Source organism: Triticum urartu, chromosome 5 (genome assembly GCF_003073215.2).
Source record: "Triticum urartu cultivar G1812 chromosome 5, Tu2.1, whole genome shotgun sequence".
Taxonomy (NCBI): domain Eukaryota; kingdom Viridiplantae; phylum Streptophyta; class Magnoliopsida; order Poales; family Poaceae; genus Triticum; species Triticum urartu.
The window spans coordinates 418,293,679-418,309,396 of record NC_053026.1 but is presented as its reverse complement, the minus strand read 5'-3'; positions in this window follow the sequence as shown (position 1 = coordinate 418,309,396).

Below are 15,718 nucleotides of genomic sequence, written 5' to 3'. Positions count from 1 at the left end.
TATATTCCAATGGCAGTAGACGGTAATTAACTTATTTATATGCGCTAATCTAATATCAACACCCATATAATAATCACAAATACACTACGAGTAAAAACTATATTACCGCCTAGGCCGCGCCTAGGGCGCTTAGGCGCCGCCTAGGCACTAGACGAAGGCCAACCGCCTCGCTTATGCCTACCGCTTTTTCCAACCTTGGAATTTAGTAACCTGTCTCGTTATGCCCCTGACGATGTGGCCACAGATGCCGCGAAGCAGGAGAAGTTTATGGAAGGGCTGAACGATGAGATGAGCATGCAGTTGATGGTGGCAACATTTAACAACTACCGGGAGTTGGTAGACAAGGCTCTTATGATTGAAGGGAAGCAGCAGCAAATTGAGAGCCGCAAAAGGAAGTATGGACAAGGAAGGTACAACTCAGGAGCTTAGCAGAAGCCTCGTCTAACCCCGAACTCGGGAGGACTTGTTCATAACCATGGAGGTCATAACCATAATGGAGGAAGTTCGCATAACCACAATGGTTCCAAGAATGGGACTGGGAAAGGAACCAACAACAATCAGACCCGCACCAATCCAGCCACACCCGCTGTCGGCGTTCTGGGAACGGGGGTCCCCATACTTGCCTGCCTACGGCCTGCAGCGTGGCTCAAGTGGGGGCCCAGCGTGGCCCATCTTCATCATCTCAAGCTCAAGACCCTTGAGAGGGGCTAAGCCTCGCGGGGCGGACGACAAAAAACTTCCTCAGAGGCAAGCTCGCGAGGAGGCGGAGAGATCAAGGCAGGGGTACCTCATGAGGAGCCCGTGACGCAAGCCATGACGATCAAGACCAGGCGGGCACCGGCCTGCGCAGTGTCCTTGTTTCCCCTTTGGTGAAAAGGGGGCAAGCACAGGCCAAGGCATCGGGCAAAGGTTACCATTCCGGTGCAACGAGACCAAGACCAACAGAGCGGCAGGACGGAGGTCACCATGGAGCCCAAGACGGCGTCATCACTAGTGCTTTTGGCAGTCGAAGACCACCTTTGGTCAGGATAACCTGTACTAGATGTTCCCCTTCAAAACGGCCAATTGTTGGCGCCCTTCCCGCTCATTATTTGGGGAGAGGCCCGGGGCCTCTATAAATAGAGCTAGCCACCACAGAGTAGAGGGGAGGGACACACCTAGACATCTAGAGATCTGGTAGAGCTCTAGCAGAGAGAGAGAGGTGACTGAACTCACCAAAGCAGTTCATCACATCAGCTCAAGAACACCTCTCGCAAGGCTGTTCTTCCCTTGTACTATTCATCATCAGCCCCTGAGGCAATCCACCACACCACACACTGGAGTAGGGTATTACACCACAACGGTGGCCCGAACCAGTATAAACCTCGTGTACCTTGTGTTGTTCATTGTTTCCAGCTTAGATCACGCGAGGAGATTGGACGTAGATCAGTAGGGAGAGATCTCCACGCGCACCCTAGTGTTCGAACCTCAAGGGTCTGCCGGAACCCGAAATCCGACATTTGGCGCGCCAGGTAGGGGTGCACCGGAATCTTTCTTCCGATGTTCGTGTGCGATCTTCCGTCGTGTCCATGGCTGACGCTCGCCGGGCTCGCGCCGAGCGCCGGGCTGCCCTCGCCACCCGCGTCGCCCAGACAGCACCCGTCGGCGGACGCCCTCGTCGTTCCCCGTCGCCTGCCGCCAACGCCGCCACTGGCCCGGCGGGGAACGAGCAGTAGGCCTCGTCCCAGCATCCTTCGGTGCGGCGGGAGGGCCGCACCGCCACACCGTCGCTAACTCCAGCCGCCTCGTCGTCCCACGCTCGTCGTGCCCCCACGGACGCGCACGCCGCGCTGCTCCTGGCAAGAGAGCTCTTGCACTACCGCCCCGTCGACGACCTCTACGAGGACTGGCTCGCCCGCATCACCGAGCTCGTCAGCACCGCAGGGGGCTCCCCCTTGCCGTCCCTCTCGCTGCCTCGCCCTCCATTCTGTGCAGGAGGCGAGGATCAGGAGGTGCTTCCACCACCTCCTCCCCAAGAAGGCGCCCTGGCTCCAAGGCACGCAGCCCCAGGGTGTGACCCTCCGCGTCTGGCGCCTGTGCAGTGAGAAAGGAGCTGCCAAGAGATCCCTCGTCCCCAAGAAGGTGCTCGCGCGCTCCCAGCACCGACGTGCCAAGACCCCGCGCTGCTCCAAGCGGCGGTGCACGGTAATCCCCAGGAACAAGCCCAGTACCAGCAAAAGGCACCGGTGGCCACAGCAGGCTGTCGAACCCTCACCCTCGAGCTACGCAGCGTCGCATGGCCAGGCAAGTTCAAGCCTGACCTGTCCGCTTGCTACGATGGCACGGCGGACCCCGCGGAGTTCCTACAGCTCTACGAGCTATGCATCGAAGCCGCCAATGGAGACGAAAGGGTCATGGCGAACTGGTTTCCCATGGCGCTCAAGGACGGGCCCCGCACCTGGCTCCTGGCACAATCTCCTCCTGGGACGAGATGCGCACTGGCTTCATGGCCAACTTCCAGGGCACTCGTGACCGGCCCCCGGCCATGAGCGATCTGCGCCGCATCAAGCAACAGCAAGGGGAAACCCTGCGGAAATACATCCAGTGCTTCAACAACGCTCGCCTCAAGATCCCCAAGGTGACTGAAGAAGCCATCATCTCGGCCTTCTCCGATGGCGTACGCGACATCAAGATTAAGGAGGAACTAGCAATCCGTGAAGACCTGTGCACATCCCTAGAGCTGTTCAACTTGGCGAACAAGTGCGCCAGGGCCGAGGAAGGGCGCCTTTCCCTCCTTGAACTCCCAGCTGCCGACCCAAAAGAGAAGAAGCCCAAGGCCAAGGACGTGAAGCGCAAGGGGGCTAACGTGCTTGCAGCGGAACCGGACACCAAGCGAGGCAGGAATCAGCCTGGGTCATCCAAGGGCAGCCGGTACTGCGTGTACCACGACCTCCACACCCACAACACCAACGAATGTCAAGAGCTCAGGGCCATGAGAGATGGACGTGCTGGCCGACGCCCCGAGCACAACGACAGGGGCTATGGCCGAGGAGGAGGAGGAAGAGGTGGAGGACGATGGAAAGACCGTGGCCCTCGCCAAGGGTGGCGTGACCGACCTCACGAGGATTGCTGGCAGGACCAGCCTCGCGAGGGAGGCTGGAGAGATCAGCCTCGTGAGGATCGCCCGCACGGCAACGCAGGCCTTCCTCCTCTGCCGCCGCCAAGGAGGAACGAAGGCCAGCATCAAGACGAGGAGGCTGGGGGCTTCCAGGAGCCGCACGCAATCGCTTGCATCTTGGGTGGAGCGCAGGCCCCAGCCTCATAGTGCATCTTCAAGCAGTTTGCTCACGAGGTGAATGCAGTCCTCCCCAAGCTTGAGGCCACGCGCCCTCTCAGGTGGTCTGCGTGCGCTATCACGTTCAGCTCAGCGGATCAGCTCAAGTGCGCGGCAATGGCCGGAGTCCTCCCGATGCTTTGCTCCCCAGTCATCAGCAACGTGCAGGTCACCAGGACCCTCATTGACGGAGGAGCAGGACTCAACGTCCTGTCCATCGAGACGTTCGACAATCTCCAAGTGTCGTACGATCAGCTTCAGCCGACCAAGCCCTTCTCAGGAGTCACTGATGGTTCCACTGTTCCAATAGGGCAGGTTCGCCTTCCAGTCATCTTCGGGCAGCGCAACAACTACTGCACCGAGCTCATCGACTTCGACGTCGCCCACATCCGTCTGCCATACAATGCCATCCTCGGGTACCCAGCCCTGACCAAGTTCATGGCAATGACTCACCATGGGTACAATGTCCTCAAGATGCCAGGAAGCGGTGGAGTCATCACCGTACCCTGTGAAGAAAGGGACACAGTGTGTTCACTTGAGCGCGCGTTCCAAGCCGCAGCAATCGAAGACCCGGACCACAGGAACGGAAGGCTTCGCGAGGCAACCCTTAAGAAGAAGAAGGTTTCGCCTGGCCCAAGCCATAAGGAGGCAGGCACCTCCGAAGGTGTTGCATCAGGATCTGCGCCCAATCAGGGAGCGCCACCCTCTCTCGCATAGGAAGGCGCGCCCGGCGGCCTCCTCAGGCAGGGCTCGGGGGCTCTTTCTTGGAGAGCCACTGACTTTGCCAAGGTCGCGAGGGAGGCGCTCGGGCACCACTTGGAGGGGTGCTTCCAGGTACGTTTCCCTCAGGAAGGTACAAGGCAAGGAAGACCAAACCCTCAGGAGTTCATCGCAAGAAACACCCAGGAGCTACAGGAGTCGAGAGTCATGCGCGGCAGCCGCCGTTTGCCCACCGTAGCCCCACATCCAGGCAAGGATGGTGGGATGCGCGTCTGCATCGACGTGCCAGGGCTCAACCGAGCCGCGTCTCAGGAGCGCCTCTGGCCTTCGCGCGTGGGGCGTTGCGAGGGTCCACCTCACAGCTACATTCGCATGCCTTTCGGCCTGCCGAACGTAGTCACCGCTCATCAACGCCTGCTGAGGAGTATTCTGGAAGCCCAGGAGGTCAGGCATTGTGCAGTCCTGGCGGAGATGGAGATGGCCCTCGGAGACCCACCTGCGCCCCCAGAGCCTCCCGAGGCTCCTGGGCCTGGGGGCTCGTGAGGGTTGGCGTCTTCATCGCGCATCGCCTGCTTCTTCAACATCACTCCATCTTCAACGCACCAGGTGACACCTTTCTAACTTCCGTTCTTAGCTGGGAGCGCCCACAGGGCGGCATCATTCCCAGGTCGCATGGGTCCGTCCCTGCAGCATGTATCCGTTTTGCTTATGCTCTTTACTTACCTTGTTGGGGTGCCCCTCGGGCTGCATCATCCCCGAGCTGCTCGGGCCTGGCCCAGCGGCGTTTGCTTCTCCGCGTCTACTTAAAATGAATTTGCTCTTTCGCACTTAATTGTCACCTGCTGCTTATCGCGTACTTCTCCGCTTTCATGCAAAGTGCTTGCACGTTAAAAGGGGGGTACCTGAGCATCGCAACTCATGGGCTCCTACTGGCTCTTCAGCCCTCACCCCCTGGCCTTGACCCATGGCATCGCGACCTATCATACCAGTGGCGGCTGAGCTAGCTCGAGGGCCGGGACCTGAGGACGTAGAGCATTTGCATTCTAACTACCCTGCAGGAACACACCATTGATAAAGGCCCAGAGCCAGGCGCAACCCGCCTCGAGGTAGGGCCTCGTGAGTCCCGCGCTGGCTCACGAGTGCCCAGATACACCTCTCCTAGCCCTACCGTGCCAACCACATGTCAGGGCGGGGCTGTACACGCCCCGGGGGCTCCTTCCGGAGGGGAGCCCCCTCCCACGTACCAGTGGAGGCACCATGCTCCGCGCTGGCTGATGACACTGCCGAGGAGCGGCTATGCCCGTACACATACGGAAGCTCTATGCTCCACGCTGGTGATAAAAAACTGAGGGCGGCCTACGGCCGTACCAACCTCAGGGAGCCCAGAGCTCAGTGTCCGGCACCATTGCAACGCCTCCCCTCGGGAGCGCCGCGCGAGGGGGCTGGACACGGGGGCTACGCCCGGGCCTCGCCCGAGCGCACGCCACCCAGCCAGGTCCCACGGACCTGGTCGTCACGCGCCCCTCCCCGAGCGGAGCCAAGGTATGGAAACCCGTTTGAACGTCAAGGGGGACTCCTGAGCATCGCGACTCAGGAGCCTAACTTGCCCCGTAGCCCCTCGCTCCTTAGTCCCGTACTGGTTTCCGGTCGGGGCTAACGTTGGGTGAGGTATGCGCGGGGCCGGGCCCTGCCGACGCAGAACGATCAATCCACTCCTCGTTTCCCCCTTTCCTACTTGTTGCTTGCGCGTCAAGGGGGAATCCTGAGCATCGTGACTCAGGAGCCTAACTTGCCACGTAGCCCCTCGCTCCTTAGTCCCGTCCTGGTTTCCGGTCGGGACTAACGCTGGGTGAGGTATGCACGGGGCCAGGGCCTGCCGACGTAGAGCGCGTGCAAGTAGGGGAGAAAAATGCAAATTCCAGGAAATTCAAAGCAAATATTACAAGCCATAGATTGTTTCACGACGCCAAACACAAGTTTAAACGCCTCCGCGAGGCATGGTGCATGTTGCAGGAATAAAAACAGGACAGAAGCCGCGAAGGGATCACTCTCCAGTGGCGCCGCCGCCCGTGGTGGAGTCACGCTGGGCGACTCCCCCTCCCAGGGCCGCGGAGCTGGCGGCACCACGCTCGGGCAAGACGCTGAAGGTGCGGAACCTCCCCAGCAAAGCTTTGGCTCAGCCTTTCATGGTCTCAGTGGTAGCAGCGGCAAGGTCGCCGCTCACGGGTTCCAGCAGGCTGTTGAAGTCGACGTCGGGGTCGCGCAGGTAGACGTGGCTGAGGACATGCGTCAGCGCCGCAGAAGACAGGGCACGCGCCTCGGCCTCGGCCGTGGGGCCAAGGCTGTCTACGACATCTTCAAGCGCACGGACCAGGAAGGGATGGACTGAAGGGGCTCGCGCAGCCCCGTACTTATAGCCGGAGGAGGCCAACCGCCGAGCACCACGATCACAGGTAATCATGACCGATTTCTCTGCATGCAGGGACTTGTCAAGTCGTGCGGTCGCCGAAGCATCATGGGGAAGCGCAGACGCCCACGTCCAATCAATCGCCACGCGGCGCCCAAGGCCGCAGGCTATTGGGGCCCGCGGCGCTTTGCGCTCGCCCTTCGCTTCCCTGCTAGGACAAGCCCGGGCGCGCCTTGGGCCCGGCGGCTACTATCGGCGTTCTGGGAACGGGGGTTCCCAGACTTGCCTGCCTGTGGCCTGCGACGTGGCTCAAGTGGGGGCCCAGCGTGGCCCATCTTCATCAGCTCAAGTTCAAGACCCTCGCGAGGGGCCAAGCCTCGCGGGGCGGACGACAAAAAACTTCCTCAGAGGCAGCCTCATTAGGCAGGCTCGCGAGGAGGTGGAGAGATCAAGGCAGGGGTACCTCATGAGGAGCCCGTGACGCAAGCCATGACGATCGAGACCATGCGGGCGCCAGGCAGGCGCCGGCCTGCGCAATGTCCTTGTTTCCCCTTTGGTGCAAAGGGGGCAAGCACATGCCAAGGCATCGGGCAAAGGTTACCATTCCGGTGCAATGAGACCAAGACCAACAGAGCGCAGGACGGAGGTCACCGTGGAGCCCAAGACGGCGTCATCACCAGTGCTTTTGGCAGCCGAAGACCACCTTTGGTCAGGATAACTTGTACTAGATGTTCCCCTTCAAAACGGCCAATTGTTGGCGCCCTTCCCGCTCATTATTTGGGGAGAGGCCCAGGGCCTCTATAAATAGAGCTAGCCACCACAGAGTAGAGGGGAGGGACACACCTAGACATCTAGAGATCTGGTAGAGCTCTAGCAGAGAGAGAGAGAGAGGCGACTGAACTCACCAAAGCGGTTCATCGCATCAGCTCAAGAACACCTCTCGCGAGGCTGTTCTTCCCTTGTACTGTTCATCATCATCCCCTGAGGCAATCCACCACACCACACACTGGAGTAGGGTATTACACCACAACAGTGGCCCGAACCAGTATAAACCTCGTGTCCCTTGTGTTGTTCGTTGTTTCCAGCTTAGATCACGCGAGGAGATTGGACGTATATCGGTAGGGGAGAGATCTCCGCGCGCACCCCAGTGTTCGAACCTCAAGGGTCTGCCGGAACCCAAAATCCGACACCCGCCAAGAGAGACCTAAGTCACGTTACTTGCTTCAAGTGTGGGAAGACTAGACACTATGCCACGGAGTGCTCTGAAGCGAAGAATGGAAACGGTAATGGGAGCACTGGGAAGAAGCCTAATCCATTCAACAAAGGACAAGTGAACCACGTTAATGTGGAGGAGGTTGAAGGGCAGCCAGACGCAGTTATCGATAAGTTTTTGGTTAAGTCTTTTACCGCCCTTGTTCTTTTTGATACTGGTGCATCGCATTCATACATATCAAGGGGATTCGTGGATCAGTTTAGACTACCAACCCAAACCCTTAGGACCCCTCTGTTAGTAAGTTCACCTGGAGCAGAGTATATGGCCAGCCGATGGTGCGACCGGATACCCCTAACCATTGGTAGCCATGTTTTTCTGTCAGATCTAATAATTTTGGAGTCACAAGGATTGGATGTGATATTAGGCATGGACTGGATCTCAAAGTATGGAGGAAGCATTGACTGTGCTAGTAAATCAATTTGTCTCACCACCCCGGAGGGAAAAAGGATCAAGTATGTATCCTATGAGGAGCCAAGCAAATACCCTCATGGGAGTTTTTCAGGAGGAAGTGCCTGTAGTGAAGGATTACCCACATGTTTTTCCAGAGGAGTTACCAGGCATGCCACCGGATCAAGACATTGAGTTTTTGAAAGAGCTATTGCCAGGTACCGGGCCAATATCAAAGAGACCCTACCGGATGCTGCAAATGATCTGGAGGAGATTAAGAAGCAAATCAAGGAGTTATTGGAGAAAGGTTACATCTAATGGAGTTCATTACCATAGGGAGCCCCAGTGCTTTTGGTTGAGAAGAAGGATAAGTCTCTAAGGATGGTTGTTGATTATCGTGCATTGAATGAGGTGACAATCAAGAACAAATACCCACTGCCGATGATCAATGATTTGTTTGACCAGTTGCAAGGAGCTAAGGTGTTCTTGAAGATCGATCTACGATCAGGATCACCAGCTGAAGATCCGAGAAAAAGGATATACCTAAAATCGCATTTACCACAAGATACGGGTTATATGAGTATACGGTCATGTCATTTGGACTGACTAACGCCCCTGCCTATTTCATGAGCATGATGAACAAGGTGTTCATGGAATATTTGGATAAGTTTGTTGTGGTGTTTATTGATGATATAATGGTATACTCGAAGAATGAAGAGGAGCACGAAGAGCATTTGCGTTTAGTTCTCGAGAAACTCAGGGAACATCAGTTGTATGCCAAGTTCAGCAAATGTGAGTTTTGGTTGAAAGAAGTTGGATTCCTTGGACATGTTATATCAGGAGAAGGTATAGCAGTAGACCCCACCAAGGTTCAGTCAGTCACTGAATGGCTGGCACCCACTTCAGTTAGCGAGATCCGCGGTTTTCTTGGACTCGCAGGATATTACCGGAGATTCATTGAGAATTTTTCCAAGATTCGAAGCCAATGACAGAGCTATTGAAGAAGGATATCAAATTTAAATGGAAGAAAGAATGTGAAGCGAGTTTTTAGGAGTTAAAGAAACATCTGACTACAGCCCCAGTACTGATTCTGCCGGATATACGCAACCATTTCCAAGTGTATTGTGACGCCTCTCGCTTAGGACTTGGAGGAGTACTGATGCAGGATGGAAGAGTTGTTTCGTATGCCTCGCGACAACTGAAACCACATGAGTTAGATTATGCCACGCATGACTTGGAGTTGGCTGCCGTAGTGCATGCGTTGAAGACTTGGAGACATTATCTTATTGGAAACCATTGCGATGTATACACTGACCATAAGAGTTTGAAGTACATTTTCACACAGAAGGAGCTGAACCTTATGCAGAGGAGATGGTTGGAGCTTATAAAGGATTATGACATGAAGCTTCACTATCATCCAGGCAAGGCCAACGTCGTAGCAGATGCTTTGAGCCAGAAGAGTTATGCCAACACACTCATAAGCGTAGGATTGCCAAAGGAGTTGGCAGAGGATCTCTAGGAACTTCGATTGGAAATTGTCCCTAGAGGTTTTGTTGCAACAATGGAAGTTCAGTCTATATTGTTAGGAAAGATTCGAGAAGCCCAGAAGGATGACAAAGAGATCGCCGAGATAAAATAGAAATGAGCAAAGGAAAGGCCAAAGGTTTTCGTGACGATGAACACGACACCTTGTGGTTTGAGGACCGTGTTTATGTGCCCAATAACACAGAGATCGGGAAGTTAATACTTCAGGAGGCTCATGATACGTCTCCGTCGTATCTATAATTTTTGATTGTTCCATGCCAATATTATTCAACTTTCATATACTTTTGGCAACTTTTTATATTATTTTTGGGACTAACATATTCATCCAGTGCCCAGTGCCAGTTCCTGTTTGTTGCATGTTTTATGTTTCGCAGAATATCCATACCAAACGGAATCCAAAAGGATAAAAACGGACAGAGCTTATTTTTGGAATATTTGGAAAATTCCGGAAGAAAAATCCACGCGAGACGGTGCCCGAGGTGGTCACGAGATAGGGGGCGCGCCTGACCCCCCAAGGTGCGCCCCCTACCCTCATGAGCCACCCGTAAGGCGGTTGACGCTCTTCTTTTGTCCTAATGTACCACGACCTCCTGAGGTGGTCAAGGAAGAAGAAGAAGGAGGGGGGCTCTCTCCCCCTCGCTTCCGGTGGCATCGGAGTGCCACCGGGGGTCATCATCATTACCGCGATCTTCACCAACAACTTCACCACCATCATCACCAACTCTTCCCCCCTCTATGTAGTGGTGTAACCTCTCTCTTACCCACTGTAATCTCTACTTAAAAATGGTGCTCAACGCTATATATTATTTCCCAATGATGTATGGCTATCCTATGATGTTTGAGTAGATCTCTTTTGTCCTAATGGCTATTTGATGATCGTGATTGGTTTGAGTTGTATGTTTTATTATTGGTGTTGTCCTATGGTGCTCTCCGTGTCGCGCAAGCGTGAGGGATTCCCGCTGTAGGGTTTGAAATATGCTTATGATTTGCTTATGGTGGGTGGCGTGAGTGACAGAAGCACAGACCCGAGTAAGTAGGTTGTTTGCGTATGGGATAAAGGGGACTTGATACTTTAATGCTATGGTTGGGTTTTACCTTAATGAATCTTTAGTAGTTGCGGATGCTTGCTAGAGTTCCAATCATAAGTGCATATGATCCAAGTAGAGAAAGTATGTTAGCTTATGCCTCTCCCTCAAATAAAATTGCAATAATGATTACCGGTCTAGTTATCGATTGCCTAGGTACAAATAACCTTCTTGTTGACAAAAGCTCTTTACTAAAACTAATTTAGTTGTGTCTTCATCTAAACAGCCCCTACTTTATATTTACTTGCTCTTTATTATCTTGCATACCTATCCAACAACACCTACAAAGTACTTCTAGTTTCATACTTGTTCTAGGTAAAGCGAACATCAAGCGTGCGTAGAGTTGTATCGGTGGTCGATGGAACTTGAGGGAATATTTGTCCTACCTTTAGCTCCTCCTTGGGTTCGACACTCTTACTTATCGAAAACTGTTGTGATCCCCTATACTTGTGGGTTATCAAGACCTTTTTCTGGCACCGTTGCCGGGGAGCAATAGCGTGGGGTGAATATTCTCGTGTGTGCTTGTTTGCTTTATCACTAAGTAATTTTTATTTTTTGTTCTTAGTTTTTTCCTATCTTTAGTTATGGGTAGGAAACGCGAAATACCAAAAAAATAGTTGTACCTACTGAACCAATGGTTGAAGAACCAATCAAAATCTATCACACTGTTGAAGCTTATTACTTGGATCATCTTCGATCCCTATGTGCTCGTGCTGAAACCCCAACTAGCTTAGTTGAGGGAAAATCTTTAGATGAGCATGCTTGTTATGTGCGACACCGAATATCTGAAAAAGGGAAACTATTATGGGGTCAAATTCAACGTTTGCAATGCTATGCTTGGAATTTATGTGCAATATATGATTTTACTTGTTGCTCTGAAAACCCTAAGAAACACCTTCCCTACCAATGTGAGTTTATTGATAATGGAATCTTATCTTCATATGCCAAGGGTGTTTATAATTACTATGATGTTCAACAAATTGAAGAATTTGTTGCTTTTAAGGGTGCTTTTGAAATTGATTCTTTGACTGAAAAGTATGATGCTACTCTTCACAAATCTGAAAACTTTTCCATATTTAAATATTGCTATGATAATTATGCTTCTAATGCTTATGTTAAACCATATATTGAGTACTACTCCGCTGTCCAAGAAGAGACTAATATTTTGCAGGAATCTATGGAAGAAGAAGTTGATGAAACTGTGAGCTCATTGGATGAAAAAGATGAGGAGGAGAGCGAAGAACAAATGGAGGAAGAGCGGATTAGCTACCCGTGCCCACCTTCTAATGAGAGTAACTCTTCAACTCATACATTGTTTAATTCGCCTTCGTGCTTACCGAAGGATGATTGCTATGATAATTGTTATGATCCCGTTGATTCTCTTGAAATATCCCTTTTTGATGATGCTTGCTATGGTTGTGGCCAAGATGCCAATATCAATTATGCTTATGGAGATGAACTTGCTGTAGTTCCTTATGTTAAACATGAAATTTTTGCTATTGCACCCACGCATGATAGTCCTATTATCTTTTTGAATTCTCCCGACTACACTATATCGGAGAAGTTTGCACTTATTAAGGATTATATTGATGGGTTGCCTTTTACCGTTGCACATGATGATTTTGATGAATATAATATGCATGTGCTTGCTGCTCCTACTTGCAATTATTATGAGAGAGGAACTATATATCCACCTCTCTATGTTTCCAATACGATAAAATTGCAAGAAACTATTTATACTATGCATTGGCCTTTACTATGTGTGCATGAATTGTTCTTTTATGACATGCCGATGAATAGGAAGAGAGTTAGACTTCGTCATTACATGATATATGTTACTTTGTGCTCACTACTAAATAACAAATCATTGCTAATTAAAATTGGCTTTGATATACCTTGGGATCCGGGTGGATTCACTACTTGAGCACTAGATGCCTAGCTTAATGGATTTAAAGAAAGCGCTGCCAGGGAGACAACCCGGAGGTTTTAGAGAGTCATTTATTTCTGTTGAGTGCTTGCATATAGTTTAAAAACAACAAAAATAAAGAGGGGAACCCAAAAAAATTTCAAAAAGGAAAGTGAAAGTGATAGAGACGAGAATTGTGAAAATGGGGGGTGTCCTTGAACTTTGTTCATGCCCATGGGAACTTTGTGAATCTTAATTACAGAAAAATTTCAACAAAAATAATTATCCCCTTGTACAATTCCATTGTATTATAAAAATAATGTGCCAAGGTTTGCCTTTAGGATGTTTACATTTGCTTGATGGTTTGTACGATGCAGGACAGAAACTTTGGCTGTAGTGCGTGATTTTACATTTTTAGCTTGAACGTCAAATGGTTCTGATTCTTTTTGCACTGTCTTCCTATACAAATTGTTTATTTTTCCTAATTTTGGTAGAATTGTTCAAGTATCATAAGTATGGTGAATGTTCAGATTATTACAGACTGTTCTGTTTTAGACAGATTCTGTTTTTGATGCATAGTTTGCTTGTTTTGATGAACCTATCAATTTATATCAGTGGATTAAGCCATGAAAAAGTTATATTACAGTAGACACAATGAAAAAACAAAATATGAATTGGTTTGAAACAGTACTTAGAGTAATGATTTGATTTATTATACTAACGGATCTTACTGAGTTTTATGTTGAAGTTTTGTGTGCATGAAGTGTTCGATGATTGAGAAGGTTTCGATGTGAGAAGAAGGAAGAGAGGCAAGAGCTCAAGCTTGGGGATGCCCGAGGCACCCCAAGTAAATATTCAAGGAGACTCAAGCTTCTAAGCTTGGGGATGCTGGGGAGGCATCCCCTCTTTCTTCAACAAATATCGGTATGTTTTCGGATTCGTTTTGTTCATGCGATATGTGCAAGTCTTGGAGCGTCTTTTGCATTTAGGTTTTTATTTTTTTATGCACCATACTGGTATGAGATAGTCCTTGGTTGATTATAGAATGCTCTTTGCACTTCACTTATATCTTTTGAGTATGGCTTTATAGAATGCTTCATGTGCTTCACTTATATCATTTGAAGTTTGGATTGCCTGTTTCTCTATACATAGAAACCCGCCATTTGTAGAATGCTCTTTTGCTTCACTTAGATTTGTTAGAGCACGGGCATATCTTTTGTAGAAAGAATTAAACTCTCTTTCTTCACTTATATCTATTTAGAGAGATGACAGGAACTGGTCATTCACATGGTTAGTCATAAAATCCTACATAAACTTGTAGATCGTTGAATATGATATGTTTGATTCCTTGCAATAGTTTTGAGATATAAAGGTGGTGATATTAGAGTCATGCTAGTTGAGTAATTGAGAAATTGAGAAATACTTGTGTTGAGGTTTGCAAGTCCCGTAGCATGCACGTATGGTGAACCATTATGTAACAAAGTCGGAGCATGAGGTGTTTATTGATTGTCTTCCTTATGAGTGGCGGTCGGGGACGAGCGATGGTCTTTTCCTACCAATCTATCCCCCTAGGAGCATGCGCGTAGTACTTTGTTTCGATGACTAATAGATTTTTGCAATAAGTATGTGAGTTCTTTATCACTAATGTTGAGTCCATGGATTATACGCACTCTCACCCTTCCACCATTGCCAGCCTCTCTAGTACCGCGCAACTTTCGCCGGTACCATAAACCCACCATATACCTTCCTCAAAACAGCCACCATACCTACCTATCATGGCATTTCCATAGCCATTCCGAGATATATTGCCATGCAACTTTCATCATCATCATATACATGACTTGAGCATTCATTGTCATATTGCTTTGCATGATCGTAAGATAGCTAGCATGATGTTTTCATGGCTTGTCCGTTTTTTGATGTCATTGCTACGCTAGATCATTGCACATCCCGGTACACTGCCGGAGGCATTCATATAGAGTCATATCTTTGTTCTAGTATCGAGTTGTAATATTGAGTTGTAAGTAAATAAAAGTGTGATGATCATCATTATTAGAGCATTGCCCCAGTGAGGAAATGATGATGGAGACTATGATTCCCCCACAAGTCGGGATGAGACTCCGGACTTTACAAAAAATAAAAGAGGCCAAAGAAGCCCAAATAAAAATAAAAGAGGCCAAAGAAGCCCAAATAAAAAAAGAGGCCAAAGAAGCCCACCGAAAAAAAAGAAAAAAAATTAAAAAAATGAGAGAAAAAGAGAGAAGGGGCAATGTTACTATCCTTTTACCACACTTGTGCTTCAGAGTAGCATCATGATCCTTCATATAGAGAGTCTCTTGAGTTATCACTTTCATATACTAGTGGGAATTTTCATTATAGAACTTGGCTTGTATATTCCGATGATGGGCTTCCTCAAATGCCCGAGGTCTTCATGAGCAAGCAAGTTGGATGCACACCCACTTAGTTTCCAGTTTGAGCTTTCATACACTTATAGCTCTAGTGCATCCGTTGCATGGAAATCCCTACTCCTCACATTGATATCTATTAATGGGCATCTCCATAGCCCGTTGATACGCCTAGTTGATGTGAGACTTCCTCCTTTTTGTCTTCTCCAGATAACCCCCACCATCATTTTCTATTCCACCTATAGTGCTATGTCCATGGCTCATGCTCATGTATTGTGTGAAAGTTGAAAAGGTTTGAGAAACATCAAAAGTATGAAACAATTGCTTGGCTTCTCATCGGGGTTGTGCATGATGTGAATGCTTTGTGTGGTGAAGATGGAGCATAGCCAGACTATATGATTTTGTAGGGATGAGCTTTCTTTGGCTATGTTATTTCAATAAGACATAATTGCTTGGTTGGTATGCTTGAATTATTATTGTTTTTATGTCAAATGATAGACTATTGCTTTGAATCACTCGTGTCTTAATATTCATGCCATGATTAGACATATGATCAAGATTATGCTAGGTAGCATTCCACATCAAAAATTATCTTTTTTATCATTTACCTACCCGAGGACGAGCAGGAATTAAGCTTGGGGATGCTGATACGTCTCCGTCGTATCTATAATTTTTTA